The sequence below is a fragment of the Puma concolor genome, chromosome B1, assembly GCF_028749965.1.
Source record: "Puma concolor isolate L17-30 chromosome B1, mPumCon1.1.hap2, whole genome shotgun sequence".
Taxonomy (NCBI): Eukaryota; Metazoa; Chordata; class Mammalia; order Carnivora; family Felidae; genus Puma; species Puma concolor.
In genome coordinates, this window is record NC_141670.1 from 115994697 (window position 1) to 116018885 (window position 24189).

At 40.7% G+C, this 24189-nt stretch overlaps 1 protein-coding gene across 2 annotated transcripts in view; it reads right to left on the reverse strand.

Moving 5' to 3' along the window:
- Nucleotides 1-18346: 18346 nt before the first annotated feature.
- Nucleotides 18347-24189, reverse strand: part of LOC147581828 (uncharacterized) — a 44026-nt gene continuing 38183 nt past the window's right edge. For both annotated transcript variants that reach the window (XR_015250303.1, XR_015250302.1), the window contains 2 exons: nucleotides 21450-21488; nucleotides 18347-19524 (listed from right to left, as the gene is read on the reverse strand). The gene's annotated coding sequence lies outside the window, so the exon portion shown is untranslated. The remainder of the gene's footprint in view (nucleotides 19525-21449; nucleotides 21489-24189) is intronic.

The following is a 24189-nucleotide window of genomic DNA, read 5'->3' on the forward strand; positions in this document are numbered from 1 at the left end:
GATCATGTACACTGTGTGTATGTGTGTGTGTGTGCAGGTGTGTATGTGTGTGTGTTTTAATTAAGGTATAACTTACATATAGTAAAGTACAACAATCTCAATTGCTCAACTGTACAATTGGATGACTTTTTACCAAGAGAATAGACTTGTATGACCACCAACCAGCTCAATAAATAAAGCATTTACGGAAAGGCTTCCTTATGCCACCTTCCAGCGTCCCACCAAAGATAACTGCTCTTATGACCTCTACCATTATCAATTACCCTATCTTTGAACTTCATGCAAATAAAATCATAGCCTGTATCAGTTATATTTACCATATTACAAACCACCCCCAAAGTTAATTGTCTAAAGCAACAACCATTTTATTTACTCATAATTCTCTGGGTGGGCAATTTGGCCTGCATTCAGCTGGGAAGTTCTTCTGCTTCTTATACCTTGGGTCACTCATGTGGCTGCAGGCAGGCATGTGGCAACTCAGTTTGGTGGTTCATGATCTAATGGGGCTCAAATAAATATCTAGTGGTTTTTGCTGTCAGTTGAGCTGTATGTGTGTAGCAGGGCCAGCCAGGCAATATCCTGTGCATCCATGTTCTGAGGGGGTCAGAGCTGCAGTCCTCTGAGGTTCAGGCTGAAGAGCCACACGATGGTATTTCTCCCCCCACATTCCATTGGTCAGAGCAAGTCACAACAGCAACTGATATTCAAGGGACAAGTATATAAACTCTGTCTCCCGTCGAGAGTAGTTGCCATTTTTAATTCACTACACCCGACAGGTACTTTTTGTGTCTGACTTTTTCACTCAATATATATCTATGAGATTCATACGTGATATTGTATGTATTATTAATTTGTTCTTTTTCATTGTGGTGTAGTATTCTGTTATGTGAAAATACCACAAACTACATATCCATTCTACTAATGGTGGGCATGCAGGTTGTTCTCAGTTTGGAGCTATTATGAATAAGGCAGCTATGAACATTCCTGTACCTGTCCTCTAGTGGCCATAGGTACTTACATCTACTGAGTACATACCCTGGAGTAAAAGTATTGAGTAATAGGGTATGTGCATGTTTAGCTTTAGTTATACTGATAAATATTCTTCCAAGTGATTATTTTGCAAAATGTTGTGATCTAGAAGTTTCACAGTGGCTAGGAAAACTATTTCAACACAGCTACCCATATGTCTTCTCGGGTTCTCAGACAAAACTCTGATTTTTTTTATTCCCTCTGTCAGGTACTCTTACTACTCCCTTAATGGTAAAAATGATTTCAACATAGCCATGTCTTAATTCATTTGATCTAAACACATTTCCTTGAGCAATCAAAATAGCAATCCTCTTTTCTGAATGGTCTAGAGAGGCAAATCTAGTATGTCTAACTGACAGGGTGTGCAGCGGCTGAATCCAACAGTCATGATCAAAATTGCACCAACACCAAAGTGTGAGAGAAGGGGAAGGGAAGGGAAATTAACCTCTATTGCAGATCATTGTGTGACAGTCACTTGCTATGACCTCTGCCCACAGACTCTCACTGAGTCCTCGCAACAATCCTGGGAGGTAGGCTTGATTATTCTCATTTTATAGATGAGTAGACTCATCTACCTACCTGAAGTTTCACCTTCTAAGTAGCAGAGTCTAGATCTCGACTGTCATCTGCACTACCTAGCATTGTATCAAATAACTATGAAATAAAGATCTTGAAGGTGAGCAAGATTCATGAATTGCTGCAGTGTGGACTATAACTGATCCCTTGACCGGCACTTGAATACGCTGAGGCTCAGAGAAAGCCAAAATGACAGGAGTTGCAAACTCCTCGATGTGTCCCCAGAACACACACTATAGTTTGTTCTGAATCATTTTTCAAGCCAAATTTCCCCTACTGCCTCAGGTATCACAGAGTGAATAGCCCTTTCCACAGGCCCAGGACTGAGGATCACCATGTGGTTGAAATAACCCAGGGTGCAAGAAGAGCATATCCAAGCCCACATTCACACATTCTGTTTCCTGACAGTATCCTCCCAATTCTAAATTCCTCTTTGCCCACCCATGATAAATTTCCAAGCTCCCAGATGAAGCTCTTGGTGTTCTATTGGAGTCCCTGTTCCCACCTTCCCCATTCACCCCAAAACACTCCGCTTCCCGATGCCAGATGTCACTCTCCTATGCATACCAGATACCCCAGAGGCCCTTCTGTCTTTGCTCAGCCCTCTCACTGCACATAACACAGCCCATTGAAACATTTACATGGAGCACAATTTACAATTAAGAGTATTTTTAATCTGGGGACACCTGGGTGGCTCAGTCTGTTAAGCATCCAACTCTTGATTTTGGCTCAGGTCATGATCTCACAGTTCGTGAGATCAAGCCCTGGGTCAGGCTCTGCACTGGCAGCTTGGAGCCTGCTTGGGATTCTCTCTCCCTCTCTCTCTCTGCCCCTCTCCCCACTCGCATCCCCCCCCCCACTTCTCTCTCTCAAAAAAAAAAAAAAAAAAAAAGAGTATTTTGTCTGGGCTTCCTTCAGTTTTGTCACTTGGTTCTGCCTCACATGCCATCCAAACCATATCTCTCCACACACAACTGCTATCTCTCCCATTCTGCAACACACACACACAACAATCCCTTCATGGAAGTTCATCAATGCCCTTGTCTTTTTTCAGTCGGTTATTAAACAAGGAATTTTTTTTTCTTCTGTCAAAGCTACATATTTTCCGTAATTGCCTAGGCTTTTCTTAAGAAAGGACAAAATAAACGAAATCAATAATCTATACATGCTGCGATGGTTTCAGTCTTTGAGGTGCTTTTCCAAGCTGTGACTCACCATGGAGCTTTGAAGATCACCCACCCCGGGTCAAAACAAAAATGAGTGTCCTTCTCATGATTAACAAGGGCCTGAAATCTCCCGAGTTCTTAGAACTTTCACCCCTGGATGACACGTGGGACGTGTCTGTGAAAACATGACACTACTTGTTGGAGCAGGGGGGTTTATTCTGAAGGCTAAATGTGTAATGAATGATTAAGAGAACAGGCTCTGGAGGTTTGAATCCTAGGCCTGCTACTGGCTAACAGTGTGACCTTGGGAAGGTTACTTCATCTTCCAGAAAATAGAAATGATATCATTTATCTCATATTATTGCTGTGGGAACCCATGAGATAATTCATGAAAAGTGCTTCTTATGGTGCCTACCTAGCATATGATAAGGTCTCAGTAATTGTTAGATAGTATGATTTCAATAGACTCTGCCAGAATCACCATTGCATCTTCAGCCTGCCTCCCAAACTCCCTCCTCCTTCCTATTTCTGGACTACTGCCTTAAATGGAAATTTCTACCTTCTCTCATCAGTTCTCATACCCTCTTTCTGATTTGGCTCGACTCCATCCCTCCCCACAACATGAATTCCTGCACCCCCATCAGGCTCTCCCACAATGCCCTGGGGAACCTCTGTCTCAGTGTAAACACACATTTTGTCCTTTCTCCTCAATGCTGGCTTGTCCCTGAAGATACCATTTCCCTGACAACCCTTTCTAATGGTGACCACCCATCCCATAACCCATCACCTTTGAGAGAAGCATACTCCAGTCACAAACCTAGTCAGTTACCTCCCAACGTCTGCTTGCCTCTGAAATCAAAGCCACCCATATATATCACCTTCCTCCATTTTTTTGGTGGCCATGTTTCTTAGCTTTTTCATAAATGATACCTGGCTTGAATTTTGTTCTTACTCACGTATTTAACAATTATGCTGCTTTGATAGATGCATCAAACCCTGCATCATGTACCAGGAACATAAAGGTAAATAAAACATTGTTCAAGTTCTATGGATTAGCAGACCAGTGGGAAGGCAGACACACAATAATAGTAAGAGAACATTATTTATTATAATGAGTGCTATCAAGGAGATAACTACTGGTGCAACTGAAGGTCAAACTCCACAGGCACCTCCCTGTCTACTATGTCTTCCCTTCCAAGCCCCGTATCTTGCATGACCTGATCACCTGAACTTTTCTACTTGTCCTGCCTATAAACAGACCACCACTTTAGATCTGGTTATCTATAATTTGGAATTGCTCACCTCCAAGATCTTAAATTCCTAAATGCCTCTCGTTGATGATAACCTCTGATCCCTAGGAAACCTGCTCTCTGCCCTCATTTTCCTTCAGTTCCTAAAACATTCCCTATTCTCACCAGTCACTGGTGAGTGGACTTTTATTCCATTTTAAAATCTTCATCTAGTCCCATTAATTCTATTAGCCCATATTCTCCAGTCTTAACTTACTTTGAGAACCTCTAACCTGGGTCTTCAAACCATCCATAGTCACATTCTCTTCTCCCAGGTTAACCATTACTGGAACCATTAAAAATGAAAATCACTGAATAGTTCCATTTCAATCTATATATCCAGTCTCAACTGTTAACTTTTCCTATGCAACTGTACTTTCAATTCAGTGAATCCCAATCACGTTCCCTACAAAGCCAATTTCACATCATTTCCTTTCTCCAAATCCTCCTACCACTTTACCCCAGCTGAGGTCATGGGATAGCTCTTTCAACTTGCCCCATTCCTCCTCAAAATATCTTTAAATTCCTATCCATTTTCTCTTGCTTCCTTCCCAGCACAAAGAACAGTTTCCTGCTCTCCAAGGCTACCCACTATGCTTGTGACCTTGATCTTAGCAAGTTAATCCTCTTGGAACATCCATATTAACTGTCAGTTCACTTGATTTTCCCTTTCTCCCTCTCCATTGGTCCTTCCCCTTAGCCTATAAGCGAGCTACAGTCTCTCCTCCCATCCTAAAAGAGCATTCCCTTGATATGCTACCCCCTCAAGCTCCCATCCATTCTCTTTTCTTCACTGCCAACTTCTTGAAAGAAACCTATACTTGCTTGTTTCCACTTCCTGACCACCCACTCATATCTTATGCCTGTGCAATCTGCCTTCCAGCTATGTGGCTCTAATAACAATGCCTTAGCACAGATCACCAAGGAAAATACAAGATACTACAGAAATCACTTGAAACCAAGTTTAAATAGAATTGAGTTAGGCCTTTTCAGTGAAATTCTCACAAGAATTAAACACCACCCAATTCTCACAATTGTGTGTTGTTGATTTAAAAGGAGAAAAAAATGTTCTTAATTGTTTTTCTGAAAAAGGAACAAACTTCAGGATGTAAATTACAAATCATGTGGGTCCTTTTTCCTCTTCCCTGAAATACTCTAATTTCTAGAGCATAATGACAGTATGCAGTGTTTTATATAATCATCTTGATTTATAATGAATAACTTTTCCACTTTGCATAAAATGAATCATATCGGATCTTATGGTCCATACAATACTCTTTATTTATACAAGTAGTTCCCAAGAACATGAATCAATTTCACTAATTATTGCATTATTCTGAAGAAAGATAAGCAATAAAAATTTGGTGAAAATAGATCTAGAATGCGGATATGTTTATAATCTCCTGTCGTTGCAGTCAAGGACCATGATACACACCCATCTAACTGTGGCAGAATAAAATTAAAGGTTCATAATATAAACATGAGTTTTAGGAGTTTTTTACACATTTCTGGTTCTGTCCAGGCCTTTGCTGTGACTCACTTTCACTGGGATTCTGCTGACAATCTGCTCTAATGCATTCTTGTCTTCCAAAGTGTATCACTACTTCTGCCTTGGCATATCCATATTAGTGTCATCAATTAACCCCATGTTTGCCAGTTTCACAATATAAATGCTTCATAATTAGAATAATGACATTCAATCATAGTATAAGAATCAACTGAGCCTTCAGAAAACTAAGGGTGCGGCCTCGCCGTCTGGTCTCCCCAGCTTTCAGACAACTAAGGATATTTCTACTTCTACCTGATGCTAGGCAGGGTGATATCTGAGAATGTTTAAAGAGTGAGAGTCTTTCTGTCATTTCAAACAAATTTACAAGTGTTAAGGTTTAATTATTTTAGAAGAAAGGTAGGAGGAAAGTATGGTTTGGAGAGTGTTAAAAATTCTTGGTTCATAGATTTTATTTCTTAGAGTGCTACTTTTATGGGTATATTCTTAAGTAGAAGGAGCTCTTTACAGTCAGTCTTTACCATCCCATCACATAGTTAAGCAGGAAAGAGCTGCATGCTTGCTATTTGCCAAGTACCTAGAAAATGCCAGAGCCAGATGGCCAGGTTGCATGGAGCTTACCCTCTCGGCTGCAAAATCACAAAGGGTACAAAGTACAGAGAGCCAGGGCTATCTTTTAGTTTTAATGATCTAAGGATTCAGAGTTGAGAAATGACCTTTTTCTTATTTTTCACCAAGCGTATATTCAGTTAGGAGCCTTAACTCTGTTAGCTGTGGAACAATAACGCACCTTTGCATGGCTATTTCCTGATAAGTGAAGAAGCCTGGGGTAAAACTCCTCTATACCATAATTAAGGCTGGAATACATCTTGTCCTTTGTCCAACACTGCTTACTTATACAATGCTATTCACACACCAAAGGGAATTCTAGTTACCATGAAAAACAAGCCACAGGGACACTATAGAAATTTCCCACAATTATTTGTTCCAAAGTAAATACATTTCCTTTGATTTTGACAGAACCATAAAACACAGAAGTGTATTGTGAGGCTGTTTTGCTGTGTGTTTACCAATACCCTGGAGGCTTTACTCTTTGAAACACAGCAAGATTACATCATGGTGTTTCATCTCTCATCACTTGGCATGCATGTATATTATACCTAACAATCAAACATCAGCAGGGAAAAACAATGAACTAATTCACGAACCAGGATTCTGTTTTATACTCCATTTGTGAAGGATAATCATGACTTAGCTTAAATAAGACTTTATGTCTTGATTACAGGTTTCAAAGCATGAAAGTGTTGACCAAGCCTGGGTCCATGATATAACACACGAAACAGAGACTATTCATACTTGCTTTGCTGGAGGAGCGTAATAGGCGCTAACTCGTATAACAGGATACGAACAAACAACAGAACTTCTAGAAGATTGTCATTTCTAACTTTTATCACCGTTCTTCTCACCCATAATAACAATAACTGTTTTCATTGACCTTTCTTTTCTCTTCCAATTGAAAAGAGTTTCAGATGTTTGAACCCCTGTAACTCCACTCTCCAAAATCAGATACTCACTCCAGGGGACGATTTTGTTTTCATTTTAGATGGCAAACTTCAGTTTTCACCCTACCTCTACTTCATTAGATTATGGGTAAAGTGGGGTTATAAAAGAGTGATAAATGCTCACAAACCACAAAAGAAGTCCCACTACTTTATAGTTTCTTTTGTGGCTATTCATTCATTCATTCATTCATTCTATATTGAACATCTAAAATATGCCAGGCATTCACCTCCCAAGAAATAATACATGAGGATCTTGTAGTTCTGCAGCCTCCTTCATGTTGGTTCATTCACATCCATTCCCATGGCTACACTTTAGCTTTACATCACCTGGAAGTGGGTCACTGGAGACTCCTAAAAGCAAACCACACCTTTCTATCTGTGCCCTTCCCCCACTCCTTTACTCTTTTAAAGCTAGCCTTTGATATGGCTGACATCTTTGGTTTCTCGTCACTTGGAGGCCTTCAAACATACCTGGATTCAGATACTGGCTTACCTAGAGCCACACTTAGTCAGCAGCAGTCTAGCCAGTACCTTCCTTTCTAGCCTCCTTCCTTGTTTTATTGCTTTCGCCATGACAAAACCCAACTCAGTTCAACCCAAGTGGACCCACAGAAGCATCAGTGCAATGGCATGGCCCCAGACGAAGTACTGGCCTTTGGAATCAGTCTGTGGTCTGCATCTGCTTCGGTCAGTTGTCAGCTGTGTGACTTTATTAAGTTAATAATCTCTGCAGACCTCAGTTTCCTTAGCCATATCACAGAAATAATAATTACTACATCACAGGCTTCCCTATGAGGAATAGAAAATGGGTGTTTTAATTCTACAGCATAGACCCTGGCATATAGTAGGCATGAATAAATAGCAACTAGCATTATTTTGTCTATTTCTGGTTCAGATCTGCTAACGCTTCTGGAGAAAATTATATATTCATGTTGCTGGGCTCCATTATAAATTTATAAGCTCCAATCTTAACTGGCCCCTCAAGGGTTTCTCATCTACTCCATTTCCGTTCTCCATAACAGCTCTTCCAAACCTTTACCACTTTCCTCAAGGGTCCAACCAGCTCCCTGCCTCCCCTGCTCTCGGCGGGTGGCCTAATCTCTCCTTCACTGAGATAACAGGTGCCTGTGAGCAAGTCTGATTCTAACCTGACTTGTCCAATCAGTTATGTGGTCATACCTCCTCTCCCACTTCACTTCTATCTCAGAATAAAGAAGTATTCCTGCTCAGTTGATGACTAACTAAGTGACTCGGAAAGCATTTATTAAATGTGGACCCAACATAGGACCCAACCAGGACTTGTGCTTGGTGCCAACCTGCCCTCAAACAACTCTAGCCGCTGGAGGAGTCAGACCCACAAACCACCTAGAAGCAAACAACAGGACTTGTGCTACAACAGATACAAAGACAGGTACTAGCCAAGACTTTCAAGGTCAGCTAGGACAGCTTCTGGTAGGAGGTTGCATCTGAGCTGAAAACTGAAGAAGAAATAGTAGCCAGGTTGGGGGAAGGGGAGGGGGCTTTCAGACAAAGAAAGCAGGTTACGTGCCAATCACGGACACATGGAAAAGCTGGGCGCTGGCTATGAGTCAAGTACCAAGAGAATGAGTGACTTCACTTCTTTTAAATATAATGAGACAAAAAATTCCATGCAATAAGGGGTAGAAAACCAGTCAAGTGATTTCATATCCTTTTATTCCTTTCAAAAATACTATCTAAACAATATTCAGGTAGGACACACGCTGCCTGAAGATTAGGCCCTGCAGCTCTGTGGAAGATCCCAGACCTCATAGTGGGGATGGATGACAGAGGATTGCCATGACCCATACCACATCACTGAAACTTGTCCAGGATGTCTTTCTAGTAAATCATGAAGGTCTCCAAATTTTTTTATGCTTTCCAAAGAAGAAACTGTGGGCCCACATTATCTATATCCCAATAGGTCCTGTGATATTGTGACTTATAATAAGAAATACATATTAGGTCTTTGTCCCTGTTTCTGGCACGGAGCCCCTAAAACCACTGGAATTTCCTAAGTAATGAGAGCAATAAAATTAGGTGATTTTTGTTCTGTTAATGAGATGATTTTTGGAAAGCACCTAAGGAGGGGGGCTGGTTGCCAGAAGAACCAACCAATGTGACTGGGGGGGCTGGAACTTTCAGTGCCCCCCACTGACCTCTAGGGAGGGGAAAGGGGAGTGGAGGTTGCACCAATCACCAATACCAATGATTTAATCGGCCATGCCTATGTAATGAAGCCTTTGTAAAAACCCAAAGGGACGGAGTTCCAAAAGCTACTGTGTTGGTGAAAATGTGGAGATGTGGGGAGAGTCGTGCCCTAGGAGAGGCCATGGAAGTGCCACACCCTTCCCCACACCTTGCTTATGTATCTTTTCCTTCCAGCTGCTTCTGAGTTATATTCTTTTATAATAAACTGGTAATCTAGTAAATAAAATGTTTCTCTGAGTTCTGTGAACCACTCTACCAAATTAATCAAACCCAGGGAACGAGTCATGGGAACCTCTGATATACAGCTGGTCAATCAGAAGCACAGGTAACAATCTAGGCTTTCCTTTGGCATCTGAAGTGGAGGGCAGTCTTGTAGAACTGAGACCTTAACCTGTGGAATCTGATGCTATCTCCAGGTAGATAGTGTCAGAATGGAGTTGAATCGTAGGACACCCAGCTGGTATCCAAGAACTGCTTGGATGTGTGTTCTTCAGTCCTCAAGCACTTCATGCTGTTGACAACCTCCTTTGATGCACCTCCATACTTCTTCACAGTTCAGTATTGTTGCTATTTTGAATTACCTATGAAGGATACACCATCATCTTTTCCATAGTAAGGGCCTCTCAAGAAAGAAATTGTACCTGACATTCATATTTGTGTCCCCAACACCAAGTACAACAGTGAGCACATACTAGGGGCCCAGTGGTTGTTTGTGAGTGTATGGATAGATAGATGGTTGGGACAATAGACGTAGGCTGGTTTCCTACCCTTAAATGACTCATATGTTTCATTCTTAGATTTTCACTCCTAATTCTAGCTTGCCTTGAGCAATTCCACAGTTTTAATTCCACATTCAATTCCACAGTTTTAACTCTTCTTTAGAGACGAGCATTGCTATCAGTTTCTCACTATTTTTTATCCTTGTTACAATGTATAAACAGACAAAAAGTTCATACTATATATACTGCTATGAAATTTGCTTTTTTCCATTAATATGTCATGTAAATTATTCTATATCATTGCATACTTCATACTTCACTCTTCTTAATAGCTGCATAGTATTCCATTGTAGGGAAGAAGTGCTAGGATTTAATTTCTGTTGATGAACATATAATTTATTTCTAAATTTTCTTTCTAACAATAATGCTATACTGAATATCTTTATAAATATATCTTTGCACAAGTGTGTGAATGCTTCTGTAGGATAAATTCCTGGAAATGGATCCATTTAAAATTTTTCATAAATACTGACAAACTCTTCTCCAAAAATAAATATTTTATCAGTCCACCTCCCTGCCAAGAGTTGCTTTGAGAGTACCAGTTTCCTCATATCCTCACACATACTAAATGTCATAAATTTTAAAATCTTTGCCAATTGGATATGTGAAAAATATATCACTGTGCCTTTAATCTCCATTTCATTGAATATAAAGAGCATGGACATTTGCATTTATTCTTTTATGAACTATGTGTTCGTATATACTCTGCTTGTTCTTTTTTTGGAGAGTTGACTTCTTATTAATTTGTAAGAACTTTTGTAAGTTTTGTTTTGCCTTATTGGTTGCAAACAGTTTTCAATTCAACGAGGCATTTTTCAGTGCATATAGGTATGTTCTTGGTGGATTTTATCTTTTATTAATATTAAAATAGTCCCTCTGTTCTGTTAGTGTATTTTGTCTTAAATTCTGTCTCTTATATTTCATTCCTAATTTCCTTTTGCATGCATTTACCTGATGCATCTTTTCATGTCTCTTTAAAAATAATTCTTTGTCCTTTTTGAGAGAAAGAGAGCGAGCGAGTAGGGGAGGGGCAGAGAGAGGCGGGAGACAGCGAATTCCAAGCGGGCTCTGCACTATCAGCACAGAGCCTGATGCAGGGCTTGAACTCACCAACCGCCAGATCCTAACCTGAGCCGAAGTGGGACGCCCAACCGACTGAGCCACCCAGTTGCCCCCTTTGTCATTTGTTTTTAAGTATGTGTCTTATAAACAGAAAATAGCGATCTTGCTCTTTCAACCAATTGGAAAGCCTTTCCTTGTTAGTGTGTGCGTGTGTTGTTGAACGGTGTGGGGAAGAGAAGGAGCTCATTCACATTCATCCTGCCGCTTATATATTCTTACTACTGACGTAGTGTTATTGCTGCCTTCTCAATTTTACTTCAACTTATTATACCCGCTTTTTGCTTCCTTTCTTCTTTATTAGCGTGTGCTTATCACTCTAACAAATATAAGTGAACTTCTATTTCTCTCTCAAAGCCAACAATTAATCAAAATCTGTAGCCTATCTCCACACAACCATCAAGATCAGAACTTCAGCAGAATTTTAACTCCTCTCCCCACTCCTAGGCTTCACTGAAGTAAACTGAAATTTTAGTCACAGATTGTTTTCTTGTTCTAATCTGTCTCCCCTGGTATAAAAATCCTTAAAATTTGCGTTAAACTTTACAATGACAATATCAGTTAGTTACTATAAGTTTCATGCTCACCATTCTATCATGTATGCATTGGCTTTCCTTCTCGACTTCTTTATTCTGATTTATTTTTCATTTGGGTGGAGTGTTTCCATGAGAAACTTTTGTTATAAAATGTGTGTAGTAGTATGTTTTCTGTCTTCTCACGTCTTCACAATTGAATGATAATTTGTCTGCATGTAGAATTCTGGGGTCGTGGTCCTTTTTCCTTAGAATCCATCAGCTCTTAGTGTATACTATTTACCTATGAAAAGTCGATTCCAACCTTAGTAGCTTCCTTGATGAGTAATCTGTTTTTTTCTGCCTGGAAACTTGGGTTGGGAATTTTCCAAGGGTATGAAGTATTCAAAAAAGAATTAATGTCTGTCCCAAGGATTTAATGATTTCACAAAAGTAAGTTAAGAATAATTTATATTCTACTTTAAAAAGTGGCTAATTTTCACCAAAGGCATAATAATTAGTTTTTTTTTTCTTAACCGAGTAGCAAAAGAGCAAATGTGATTTATCTCTATGATTAAAAAAATAGGTTATGCTTAATGAATGATTTTCTAATAGCAATGGTTTTGAGAAAAGTTTATAAAACTAAGCACTACAAAATAAGCTTCTCAAAAGTCCAGGAGGGTCCCCGGAATTGGGAGGGAATCCTAGATTCAATCACATAACATTCAGCAGTGGAAGACAATATGTCAGGCACTCTACCTACATTATTTTCTTCAGAAGTGGTTCTCAAAGGAGTTAAACACTTAGTCAGGACCCCAACACTGGTAGGTAAGTGGCAGAACATAAATTTGAACCCAAGACTTCATGCCTCCAGTACACAGCCTCTTTTCAGCACACCATATTATGGGAAGTGTCTACAATATACAAGGCATTTATTTGTCTTAAGAGTTGTGAGGGACGCAAAGGCGAACGCGATGGAGTCCCAGCCTTCAAGTTGGGTATATCACGGTAGTTGTTATCTAGGTAAACCCTATTTAATGAACTTAGTTTTCTTAAAAAGTAGCATTTTTCTTCTTGTAAGTAAAAATTAGGCCACAAATCTGTGATTCAGAAGGAAAGTGTCCTTATCCAGGTGCATTTTTACACATTAGCATTTAGGGCAAATTGCCCAGAAATCCAATACTAATTTACCCCCAGGATCTCAAGCCCATAGTTACTGTTGGAATTTTTGGCAAGCAGATTTCCCCAAGGGTAATAGTCATATTAAGAAGTATTTTAAAGAAAAGGTGTGAGAGTCTTAGGCAAGAGTTCAAAGCTTGGTGTTCAAAGGTGGGGAGGGGTACTCAACCAGGCGGTGCTCCAGCAGTAAAACAGGTGAGAGGTCACCTGTTTACCTTGCCTAAGCTCCTGTGTAATGGATCAGTGTGGAGCTTGATGTGCAATGGTGACAATCTTTACTTTGCACTCAAAATTAGAGTAGATCATGTTTAAACTCCTAACTCCAAAGTTACTATAGCAGATTGGATAGGTAAACATGTCCTGGGTCAACCCTGAACTCTCCGCAAGTATGAAATACCAGTGTGAGTTTGGCAATCCGGATAAACACCTCCCACACCCCTACCAGTCTCAAAGCAGAACCCAAATTGATGAATTCTGTCCCTGTCCCTTAGGTCAACCAGAAGAATAACAATAGCAACAATACTAGTTAACGTTGTTGTCTATTTACTATGTAGTTTGTACTATCCTGAGTGCTTTAGTTTCCTTTAGTCCTCACAACAATATTACAAGCTTATGCATGTATCTATTTTATACATGAGAAAATGGAGACCCAGTGAGATTAAGTGATTTACTGAAGACTACACACCAAGTAAATGACAGATCCAGGATCTGAACCCACATCGACTGGCCCTGAGCATGCATTACTGACCACTACCATTTACAAAGTTTCACGTGGTTATATAGGACCTTTAGAGAAAATTTTCTCTATCACTTGGATCAGTCTTGCTCAGGCTGAGAGCAAGTTCGGTTAAGGAAATTGACTTGATAGAGGACCAGCTCCTACAAAGTTAAGAGCTTTTGTGGATTCCAAAGGGATTTAGAAGAAGGAATGTTTTAAAAAAAATTTAAACATCAAGATGGGATGGACTGGAAATCGGTGGGAGGCCAACATTAAGGGGAAACTAAAACTGAATGGGTAGGTCAGTACTCATCCCCAAAACAGTCTGTAGCAACAAGATTAAGTCATGCCCCACCACCTGGTAAGGCAAAGGTACTGAACCTGCTCACTCACCTAATCAGAGCTGATTGAAAAATTGAGTATGTTGAGTCAAATGGAAGCGTTATGGGAAAGGGGCTGCAAAAAGGCAGAGACTAGACACTAGAATAAACATAAAAGGAACAATAAACATAAAAGGTCCATGTCCAATTCCAACTTGAGAAAACATCCACTGATAATTTCCCATTCTGAGTTAAATTTAAATGTCTACTGTCAAGATATCTGACCTACTTTCATGTCTCTTTCTTTTATGCTTTGCATAAAATAAATGTTTAATAAAAGTGTGTTCATTGCTATCAAGTGTAAGATGCAAGGAAAGGCAGCTCTCTGTTATTCCTGTCTCCCACCAATCATCTTGGAGAATCACTTTCTCTTTGCCAGTGAGCACTCCCCAGGATAGGACACTGACTCTAGAAAGCCTGCGAGCTGTGTTCACAACTAAGCACTGGCTAGGTATGTTATACAGCTGCTCCAGATGAGCTTGACCAGTAAGATATGGGGCGTGGCAAACCAAGGAATCAGCAGTCCAGCATAAGGCAGCCAATCTGGTTTTGTTTTATTTTTAAGAGTCACAAGAGTATCTCACCCTGACTAAAATTCGGCTTCAGCAAAGTAAGACTAATAAGGAACCCGGAGGTAAGAACACTAGGTATGGGCTTTCCTGGCCAGCTTTTTAACTTTATATGGCTGTGAAAAAACTGAGTTGTTGTTGTTGTTGTTGTTGTTGTTGTTGTTTGAATCTTCTCATATTCAAAGTTTCCAGTCAAGGATGTCTCTGGCTGTCAGGAGAAAATGTTGGCAGCAGGAAGGGGAAATTGGTCACCTTTTATTTCCATCAACCCCAGAGGCATTGCTTTTTGCCAGACTGCCCACCCCACATGAAAGGATTCTCTTTCTTTTGGGTTTGATCTAGTTCTCTGGCAAAACAAATGTGAATTTTCCTAGCACTTCCCTTCCTCCGGCCAAGGCACAGACTGTTTGCTTGGATACATGGTCTCATTTCTATAATCCTCTAACCTGTAAGAGACTTGTGCACCAGAGTTGATGGTGGGTCTGTTGGGAATCCATCTAGAACATCTGAGGACTCATTTCCTGAGGGGTCATTTCCTGAGGAGGGGACACATGCCTAGAGAAGACATAAGCTCCATGAGATGAGGGTCTGTGTCACTCTTGAGCAATCCTGTGTTCCCAGCACTGATCATAATACCTGGCACATATGGAGATCCAGTACATGAGAGTGGGTGTTCAATAACTTCTTCCACAAACTTACTTTTGTACAGAAACTAGTGGTGCTAGATGGTAATGCATAAAATAATCTGGAAGGAATTCTATTCCAACTGTATTCTCAGTGGCCAACAGTATAGATTATAACATCTTTTCCCAAAGTATTTTGTGGGACACTAGACTCAAAATGTGCTCAGCAAAAAATGGATCGCACAGTCAAGTAAGCTGGACATACTGCGTACCTTCACATTAACCTATTAAAGAGGCTCTTCGGTTTTTCTGTTTAGAAACATGTTTAACTTTAACCCAGAATTTCTTAAAATTTTTTGACCGTGGAATCTTCACCTTGCACCTACTACCTACTATCCCATGGAAGTAGTGCTCCTCTGAACTCACTTTGGAATTATATTTGGAAAGACAGAGTTATGTCGTGATTGGCCCTCCATTGTTCTCAATAGTCCCTTGAATGGATATTCAGGACTTTCCTCTAAAATCATTAATTACGTGAACCTGATGACTTATAATTTTCAAATCATCCTGCATGAACATAGGGCTAATGAGTTCCTTCTGCCTTCCTATGAGGAGAGGTTGGCACTCTCCTCTCTCAGGACAGGAGTTGACTACGAACAGCTTCTACATCAGCTCAGCAGTCTTGTGCATTCCCTGGTATGGAGCTCCAAGGGACCCAGGGACCTGGTGAGAGAGGGAATTGGACTTCTGTTCATGAACCCTGGCTTCTTCTTGTGACTGCCTATGTGTCAGCTTGGCAAGGCTAAAGTAGTCAGTTATTAAGCGCCAGCCTAGGTATTGCTGTGACGATAATTTGCATATGTGGTTAACATCGACAATCAGTTTAACTTCAAGTAAACAAGATTGTCCTCAATCATCTGAGTGGCCTCTTCCAATCAGAAGAAAGACCTTAAAAGCAAAACTGAGGTTTTTTTTCCTGGGAAGAAGAAATCCCACTTGTGGATAGCAGTTCCGGTTCCTGCCTGAGAGTCTCCAGTGTCTTGCACGTTCTGGTCTTCAGTAGAACCTTGACTGATATACTGTCCACTGTAGCTGTCCCTCATCAGCATCCCTCTCAGCCAGGCTAACACACTTCTCAAGCACAGTAACAAGCCCAAAGGGATGGACAAAGCATCTTCCCCTCAGGCCATGGAAAGGATCTGCCTCAAGGCAGCAGGAAGTGCAGTCTGCCTGACAAGAAGGCTGGGAAGGAGAGACAGGAATACCCTTTGCCTTCAGACTCTGGTGTACAGGTTCTCCCTGAGGCAGTTTGTGTCTCTTCCACTGTTGCTGCCCAGCAGTGGGGCCAGGTGGGGTGCAGTTTGGGTCTTGGGGGGTGGAGGTGTGGGGGGAAGGGGGAAATTGCTCAACACTGAAGTATTTCCATGCCTAGGCACAACCAGGTGACATAACTGTGGAAAAAACACTTGCTTTCAATTTAATGATTTATTCACAGTTTAATGGTATCTCAGGGCATTTATTTTGCATTTAAGATGAAAAGCATAGATTTGTATATATTATGGAAATCGATGTACTTCTCATTTTGATAAAGAATGTGAAAGCCCAATCTGCTCAGTGGCACTGACATGAGGGAGAGATGGGACACACCTGTTTGTGCACTCACATGGGTGTTCTTTAAGCTGCGTCTAGAGAGGACTTTAATTTTTACAATATGTGGTTAAATATGCACACTAAAATGTGCATATTCGGTGATTCCAGGTCTAAGACTGTATCCTGAGGATATGCGTAAAGTTGTAACTTATAAGAGATCTCATCTCAGTTGTGAAAAATCAGAAGCCACTTGCATGCCCAACAGCAAGGTTAGTAAACGATGGTAAGGCAATATATGGTAGAATAAAATAAAAATAGCTGTCATTCACTGAATAGTGTACCAAGCACTGTTCTATAAGGGCTTTATGTTCTCAACTCAGTCCTCACAGCAAACCTACGAGGCACATTCTACGTCCCCTTTTTACAGATGAGCTAACTAAGGCACAGAGCGGCAAGGTGAAGTGCACAAGGTCGCACAGTCAGCAGGTGTAGGCAGGATTCCAGCCTGAGCACGTGGGCTCCAGAGCCCACGCGCTGCGTACATGCTGTGCCTCACTCTCAAGAAGGATGATGTTATTTCAAACACGCATATGTTCAGATACGTATACACAAAGCAGCTGCTCCAGATGAGCTTGCCCAGTAAGACATGGGGCAAACAAAAATGGAAATTCTACGCTTTAAAATCAACGATCTTCCCTTTTTCTTTATTGCTCATCTGTATTTACTAAATTTTCTACAATGAATATCTTACAGTTTAAAAATAAAAACCGTCAAAATCCATTTTATTATTTTGATTGAGAACAAACTCTTAATTTGTCTGGTCGGAGACTAGAGTCAGCTCAATGAAGACCAACGTTCAGGACGGCTACTCAAGCAAATTCATTCCAGAAGGATGCGAACCAGGCAGCACAGGGAGAGAACTCCTCCAGGGCACAAGTTCCAGGCCCCCTCGTCACACACACCATCAGTGAGCCAGTCAACCAACAAGCCCTCTGCTAGGAATATTGCTAATCTGAGAACATCTGCGCCTGCCCTTAGCTAGTTTCCAAAACCCCCGTTCTCTCAACCCGGCCAATCATTATGATTATTAACAGGGACCATGAGTTTCAAGTCCATAATCTTCTGAAAAGTCAGGAAATAAAATAAGTAATAAATAAATAATATAATAAATAAATAAAATCGGTGGTGAGTTGGGACTTCACAGAACTTTTTGTCCCTGGGTGTGTAGTCTTTATACTTATTGAATGAGATAAGAAAATAATCAGACATGTAAAGGTTAGACAGAACTGAATAGACTCTTCCAGATAAACTTCAAATATCTTCATTTGACAAAGATCCCAAGGCTCAGAGAGATCAAATAGCTTGCTCTCAGTTACCCAGACTGTCAGAGGCCAAACCATAATTAAAAACCAATTGTTTAGTGCCTAGTCCAACACTCCCTCTGTTTGAGCCATGCTACCTCAAGGGTTTGGGTTCCGTTGAAAGGAGGGAAAGGAGGTATTGGTATAAACACAATACATATTTTATAAAAACCATCTTGTATTCACTTTTATTATACTAGCAAAACACACAAAAGTATACAGAGTAACGCACACACATAGGTCCCCTTCCACATACCATGACAACTCCCCACCAAGAGGTAATTACCACGGTCAGTAATTTGGGATGTGACCTTCCAAACCCCTTTCCACAGATACCATACATGTATTTAGTGACATGCTAGAATGAGCTTATACTGGTTCTTGAGAGCCACCTTAAATGTTCAGGAAAAGTTGTGAGCTGGTTGTTAAACACAGTCAGAATTAAAAATTAATTTATATAAACTTATAATTAAGTTGGATTAAAAACAAAGATAAAAAGTACTCAGAACTCATCACTTCCTTGTTTGTTTGTTTTACAACTTTTTACTGTTGTCTACATTCCTCGGGTTATCTCCATTTATTGGAACTGTACGATGGAAAGAATAATGGTGTGTTTCTCTACGTCTCTCCCCAGCTTCACATTTTTACATTTATAGGACCCACCATCATGGGAGCATTTACACCAAGGAAATTGACAAACGCTACAGATCAGGGCAGGCCCTCCCCTCGCTGAGACAGCCAGTTTTTGAGCATTTACTAGCATACCATAAGAGACTTTTTTACAAGTTCTTTTTTCTTTCTAATAAATAGACTATTGAAAACTTTTAAAAATCCGTTAAATGCATTTATTTTCCTTGGCGAAAATAGAGATGAAGCACTCACTGAAACATGTAAAATATCAACGTGTTTTTTAAACTATGACTCTTCTTCTCTCCCTCAATAACCTGCTCCCTTGATAATCTAAACTTCTATTTTAACCAAATCCCAGTTCCTTTTAACTTTCCTCTTCAAGGATATTACGCCTCCCCTCCTCAATTCACCCCCACATCTTTCAAGCTCTCTTAAGAGAGAAAGAGAATTTTTAATGGCAGAGGTGAAGTTTCCCGAAGGTAATTACTTAATAGGCAACCAAACAAGAATGGCTGGATTTGCTTGGCCATGGTAAGCACCAGCTCCTGCTAGGGGCCACTCGGGCACTCTGAGGCTCCTGAATGTCAGAGGGAAAGCAATATACTCAGGCCCTTTTGTTGACACACCAAAAGATTAGGTTTCCTTAAATTCCTAAGGAATTTCAGAAGATTAACTTTTAGATAGGAAACTTCATAGGCTGAGCAGGCTGAGAAAAGAAAAAAGAAAAAAATCATGTCACCCTCAAGCAGTTCCATCAAGGGATGAAATTTTAAATCACATCATGTCTCACACCCATTGCTTAGTGCAAAATAAATCACTTGAACAGAGGGCAAGCCAATTTTTACTTTAAAAATGTTGTGTCCTAAGGCTGTCTTCTTGAACTTCAAAAGCACACTTTGTAATTACTCTACCTATCAAAGGAAACTCAACATTTCACCTCCAATTTCTTCAGCTTGTGTTATCACTTTTAATTGTTAATAAACCACATTAATTTTAAACTGATTATTCTGTTTGGGAATTCAATGTTTTCTAACAGAATACACTGAATTATATATAAGTGGGCTTATTTATGTACCAGCTATAGTTAGGTGGGGCTTTTTCTCACTACCTGTCATTTGTTTTATTTTTAGTAATTTCTGTCCTTTTGGAGACTCATAGCAATTCATGTCCCTCATTTTTTTAAAGGAACATTTCTAGGAATAAGAAGGATAAAAAAAATGCCAGGGATTTTGGGGGGTTGGGGTTTGTGCTCAACATTGATATATCATTTGCTTGTGGGTCATGAACCTGCCCATGACTTTTTATTTTTTTTAAAGAAAGCAAAGGACTAAGAAATAATTTGCTAAACTCAGACCACACCATCAACCTTCGTTCAGATTTGTTCATTTTCCTAACAAGATGTTCCCCAACCTGGAATTAACAAGACAAGTTCTTCTTGCTATCAACCTTCCTGCCTCTCTAGGCACTGACCATGTCTATTTGACAAAAGCATATATTTGCTTACAAACCATATTTATCCAGCCCAGTCAATTTGTTTGTTACCAGCCATGGTAACAAACAAAATGGTCTTGAGATGGAAACATGCCATGTTTGTCTCCACTCTAGCATCAAGCTCAGAATTCAGGAATTGAGAGCAGTTCCTGCTTGACTAAAAAAATTCTGAGAACATAGAACATCCTTCTCTTTACCTTAACTGTGCCCATAGTGCCGAACCCTCCACCTGGAGGGAGCTCCTTCTCCTCTGCCAACAAGACCAGTTCTGCATGCCCTTCCCAGCCTCCTGGATAACTGACATGCCTTCCACATTGGACCTCTTATCACCACCACACCCACCATCATCATCACCATCATCATCCTTTATCAAGGGCTTTCTGTGGTGCCAGGCACTGTTCTACATGTTTTACATGTGTTGATTTAAGTAAACCTCACCACGACCATTATTATTAACACTCTGTAGACATAGATAGGACACTGAGGCACTGACAGGTTCGTGTCAAGGCCACTCAGCTGGTAGATGACAGAGCAGGCCAGCTCCAGGGACTGTGCATCAAGCACTCTGCCATACCTCCCTACTTCATCAAGCTACTTAGTTACCTATATAATTGCTTCTCCACTGGCCTAAGTACTCCCAGAGGGTAGGGACCATCCATCATGCATTCCTACATTCCCCGGGGTGCCTGCCATAGTAGCTGGTGCATAGTAGAGGCTCATTAACTGTTTATGAAATGAATGAATGGATTTTTCCTACCATTTCCAGGTGTATGAACTGGGAGATGTCTCCGCAAGAAGACAGCCTATGGTTGCACCAAGCTGGTAGCCCTGGACGGTACATGGCCTACAGTCAAAAATCTGTCTGCTCCTGAGCCATATAAGGTGAGCAACATAACTGATTTGGTCAATCAACTAAACACTGATGGGTATCACCTCCCCTAGAACGTTATGACAAGTAAAGTGCCACAGATGGCACCTGGCATACTGTAAGTCAATGATGGAGGTTCACATAAGCTAGCAGGGCTAATGTTACGTTGGTGGTAAGGTGGGGAAGGTTGACATATTAGCATATCTTTCTGATTCTTTTAGCAATCCGCTAGCAAAATTATAATTTAAATTTATTTGATTATTTATACATACCCTGTCTTTTCCCCAAAACAGTTTATATATTCAGCAGATCTGTACATTGGAAGTGGAAAGAAATAAAAAAAACAAAAATAAGGACAGTAAATGGAACTTAGAACGAGGCTAATACCAAAAAAAAAAAAAAAGGTGCATAATAGTCTATATTTGCTATGGCTGAAGCAAAAGATTAAAATGTATATAGTAATTTATAATGTACATTCACAAAGACACTTCCTATGGGGTCTTCAAAGCAGCCATTCCCTATAGCTAATGTTATTATGTGCAGGTCACAGGTCAGGAACTTGAGGCTCAAAGAAATCAAGAAACTTGATTGAGTTCACACAGATAGTAAGTGTGACTAGAACCAGAGCCAAAATGAACCCTTTGGGGGAAGAAATTAATTCCAAAGCCTGTTGCCTAAGAGGACTCACAAATCCACCACAACTTGAGCCATCTCTTCCAAATGGGAGAAAATAATGAACCATGATAGCTCGGGTAAAATCTTTCTTTGTCTGTTGAACCAACAATTATTACAGTATAATAATAATTTCACAGATGTGCAAAATCTGAGTGTGATTCTAGAACTGATGTTTTGTGAGTCTGATGGTACATCTCTACATGCTCCTGCCCACAGAAGTTACACTCTTTCCTCCTCACAGAGCAGGTCTAGGCATCCTTTTCCTGAATTTGCGTTCTGGGTAAGGTCAGACTTCACCTCCTCCCCCGCCCTTTACCATAAGTTCCTCAGGTTTTAGTGGCATCTCCTAGGGGGGATGATTGGGTCTTCTCTGCACAGGGTGTGAGGAAACACAGGACCAACATCCAGACAACTTAGCATAACCCTGATGCTGCCTCCTCACCTCTAATTTGATTGGAACCAAAATGTGAATCAGAAGGGGCTCAGACATGGTACTTGAAAAAAAGAGCACAAAGCAAGGAAACAAGATTTCTGATGATGAAGAAAGAGTATTTACAGGCAGAGCATTTCCGGAAGAGTTGCGTCCAAAGAGGGACCTGTATCGTACTAGTCGTGGACTCTCCTTCTCCTCCACCCCTCCAACCTCTGCACTCCCTCCTTCACCTCCCCTGCTCCCCTCACCACCTCCAGGGCTGTTCCCCACCTGAGCAACTCTAAGGAAAGTGCTTTGAATCCTGCTTTTCCAGAACTGTGCTTCTGAGCCTCTGCTTCTGTCCTCAACATCTACAGAAGGTTTCACTGTGGAGTATACCAGTCAACACAGTGAAGAAACATAATAGTGCCCACTTAGACATGGGATTAATTGCAACCAGACACACTGAAGAACGAAAATTCCTTAGCCTCCTGCTGACTTACTGTGTGAAGGAGGGGTCCTGCTGATGTGTTAGCTATCTTCCCCAAACAATAAAATAATCTAATGCTTTCTGTTTGGGGAGCAAATCACCACTAATGGGATCTTGCCAATGACACCAACACCCTTGCTGGCCCTCACCTTTCCTGACTTTCCTTACATGGCCCCTCTCTGACTGTGATAATGTACCAGCATGTACGGATATAGATACTTCTCTTTAGCGAACTAATCACAATTCTAGGGGGAAACCCCAACATCATCTTCTGACTATCCGGAGTCCAACAACTTTGTCTTAGCTATAAAAAACCACCTATGACCGGGGCGCCTGGGTGGCTCAGTCGGTTAAGCATCCGACTTCGGCTCAGGTCATAATCTCATGGTTCATGAGTTCGAGCCCCAAGTCAGGCTCTGTGCTGACAGCTCAGAGCCTGGAGCCTGCTTCGGATTCTCTGTCTCCCTCTCTCTCTCTCTGCCCCTACCCCTGCTCATGCTCTGTCTCTTTCTCTCTCAAAAATAAATAAATCTTTAAAAAAAAAAAAAAAAAAAAAACACCTATGACCAATAGACTGTGGAGATATAGATATATAGATATATATAATTTATTTATTTTGAGAGAGAGGGAGAAAGCCTCTCCCAGGAGAGAGGGGAAAAGATATATATAGATATAGATATAGATATAGATATAGATATAGATATAGATATAGATATAGATATAGATAGATATAGATATATAAATATAGATATATACACATATATATACACACATATACACACACACACACACACACACACATATATATATACACACACACACACACACACACACATATGGAGAGAGAGAGAGAGAAAGAATCCCAAGTAGGCTCCCCACTCAGCACAAAGCCGGATGTGGGACTCAATCCCACAACCCTGGAATCATGACCTGACCAACTGAGCCACCCAGGCGCCCCTGTGGGTGTTTTTTGTTGTTGTTTGTTTGTTTAGTTTGTTTGTGGGGTGTTTTTTTTTTTGCTGTGGAGGGACATGAAATAAAATCTAAAGATACCTCAAAAAAAGAAAGGGGAAATAAGTTTAATCATTCAGTCAAATACTCTGCTGAGACAACCACAAAACAGCATCATGGAACAAACTTGGGAGATAATGTAGCATATAGTATATAGTTGCAGAAATCGAGGCCCAAAGAAGTTAAATGAATGCCCCAAGGCCACAGTACGAGTTAGTGTCTAGACAAGAAGCTGAATGAGCAAGGCAGGCAGCAGGAGAAGAAAAGCACTAAAAGAAGGCAGCCTGAGAATCCAAGACTGCAGGACTGTGCAAGCTACTTGGTCAATTAGAGACAGACACACCCTGGGGTCTCCTGCTGGTCCCATACATTGCCTCCATCCCCACTGCCATTTCCACTGTTTACATGCCTCTCACTCATCCTG